General features: G+C 47.0%; 1 pseudogene; it reads right to left on the bottom strand.

Annotated features, from left to right (window-relative positions):
• Positions 1-289: 289 nt before the first annotated feature.
• Positions 290-2,098, bottom strand: LOC101979098 (annotated as a pseudogene).
• Positions 2,099-2,778: the final 680 nt, after the last annotated feature.

The following is a 2,778-nucleotide window of genomic DNA, read 5'->3' as shown; positions in this document are numbered from 1 at the left end:
TTAAGAGCCGGGCGATGGTGGCACACGCCTTTAATCCCAGCACTCGGGAGGCAGAGGCAGGCAGATCTCTGTGAGTTCGAGACCAGCCTGGTCTACAAGAGCTAGTTCCAGGACAGGCTCCAAAACCACAGAGAAACCCTGTCTCGAAAAACCAAAAAAAAAAAAAAAAAAAGTTAAGAAAGGTCTCCAGGAGATGGTGAGTTCTATTTTTTTCTTGTCTGGATAGAGGTTTGATTTGCCCTTGAGTGTTCCGGGGTGGAGACTAGAAGAAGGCACAGCATGTGGAGGTCTACTCAGTGTGGTCGTCTCCCTCAGTCTCATTGTTACTGTCCACAGAGAACAGCATATTTGCTCGCAGAGCTGAACGTAGAGGCTGGGCTCTCCTCAGGTTTCTTCGGCTCAGGTGCAGATCTCAATTCTTTATCGTTTTTGCCTTCTTTCCTATCCAACTCCTTCCAGTGGTCTCTGCTCCCTCCGTCTCCAGGACTGCAACTGGAGCTCCCAGTTTGGCCTCTTAAGACACTCACCCCATCTACTTAATTTTCATCTTTCCTTAATGGTCCGTCCTCAGAGGAATGAACTGGAGCTACTTTAACTCCACCACTTGTAGGGGACTGCTGCTCTGTGTCTGAGCTCTGAGATCCAGCAGGAGGATTAGAGCTTTGCTTCACGCACACATTCTCCTTTGGTGGAGAGGCTGGCATTACCTTTAGAAGCTGATCAGGTTTAGGAGGTTTGGAGGTTGGAGAGTGACGGTTTTCTTCTTTATTGAGGGTTTCATTCGTGTATTTCTGCCAGATGTGGCTGAGGCCCCAGTCTGCAATGACTCACTTCCTATCCTTGACCGTTCCCTTCCTGAGTTTCTTCCCTTCGCCAACTTGGGTGTCTCTCCCGCAGCCGGCGGCCTAGTTTTGGCTCATCCAGCTGCTGCTGCAACTTCTCCTGCTCCTTCGGCAGCCTCTCTTCTACTTATCTTTCTCTAGCAGCTGTGTCAACAGGTTTTGCCCCTCCAAATATAGAAGCTGCTCGGCTGGACTGGGAGGTGCTAACAGAGGAATCATATTCCTTAGGAGTACTCCGAGGCTTTAGATTCAGTTTGGGTCTTTGGGGGGGACCTCTGTCATCACGCCTATAATCGTCCTGAGAGTAATCATCCCTGGAGCTCCATGGCCGATCATCCCTTCTGTCATATCGGTCTTCATAGCGATCTCCACCTCCTCTGTAGTCATCATCCCTATGGTACCCACTGCCAAATGCTCTTCTGCCACTGCCTATCCTGGAGTCATAGCCTCGGTCATAATCTCTGCTGCCTTGGTCGTCATAGAGATCCCGGCCCCCATAGCGATCCATATCTCGACATGGGCTGTCCCGATACCTGTCCCGGTATCCATTCCGATACCGGTCTGAATCGTAACGATCTGGATACTTGTCTCCAAAGCTATCATCACCTCTTCTAAGTGGGTAGTCATCAAAGCTGTCTGCAGCAGGACTCCAGTCTGTGCCTGTTTTGTCAGAATCCCGATTTCTGTCTCGACCAAAAGAACGATCATACGGGTCTTTATCCTGTGCTTGATCAGCAACGTCCAGTTGAATTCTCCGGTTACCTAGAGACTCTTCGTTGAGACTCAGAGCACTGAGCAGAGAATCCAGGTCCTCAAATTCTGCATAGCCAAAGCCTTTTAACCTGTCTGGATTGCTGGGTTCACGTGGTAAGAGTACAGCGCTGATATTTAGTCCTCTAAAGAACTCCTTAATGGAGTCTTCTGTCACATCATAGGGCAGGTTTCCTAGGAAAGCAGTGTAGGGTGGTGGTTTGGGAAGACGGCTCCTGTCGATATTGGGTTCCCGAGCAGCCCTTGGAGCAGTGGGAAGGATGGAACGGTCAATTGGAGGTGCCCTATACACATCGTCATCATTACTATGCCAAGTTGTTGACACATCTCCTTCCAGGTCGTCTGTTTCATCAGCCCAGCTGACTGGTTTGAGGACATAGGTGCTTCCTCCACCAGTACCCCCATCCTCAGCTAGAAAGGCTGTTAGGGAGATGGTCTTCCCCTTCTTATTCTTCTTTTTTGCTGAGGCCGCCATGTTGGGAGAGGGAGAGAGAATGCAAAGGCAAAATAAATATAATTTGTGGGCAGGATTTACTCACTAGGCTAGACATTGGAGGAGAATGTAGAAAGTCTTTGTATGAAATGACATAGTCAAAATTTCACTTTCTTTAAAACACCCAAAGTCTCTCTGAAAGTCAAAAGCCTCTCTAAAATACCCAAAGACTGTCTATATTCAAAAATCTAAGATATCCAAAGTTTCTGTAAAATATTCACAGTATCTCTAAAATTCAAAGTTCTTTGTAAAATTTCAAAGTGTTTTCAAGAGTTCAAAGTCTCTCAACTGTGGGATCCTGTATAATTAAAAATAAGTCCTGTACCTTCTTATTCCAGAAGGAGAGACTCGCTGCATAGTCATAATCAAATGAGAGAAAAACTAAATTCCAACAATGTAAAAACATTGGTGATTGATGTCTTGGGCCCTCCCATGATTCTGTAGGTTCCAAATGGATCCATTTCTCCATCTCTGCCATCAACAGGATGGGAAGCTTGTCTTTTAGGTTCAGGGAGGCTCCACTCCACAGCTACTGCTGTCTGTGGTATTTGTTTCATAGCACTGGCATTTCTAAAATGCTGGAATCTCCTGTTGCAACTGGGTGGGACATTTACTGGTAGACTCCTTTGGAACTCTTCATGAATTCTGTCCCTGCAATATGGTGCCAAGCCT

This window comes from Microtus ochrogaster, chromosome 10, assembly GCF_000317375.1.
Source record: "Microtus ochrogaster isolate Prairie Vole_2 chromosome 10, MicOch1.0, whole genome shotgun sequence".
Lineage (NCBI taxonomy): Eukaryota > Metazoa > Chordata > Mammalia > Rodentia > Cricetidae > Microtus > Microtus ochrogaster.
Note: the sequence above shows the minus strand (reverse complement) of the source record. Positions and strands in the feature narration are given on the sequence as shown.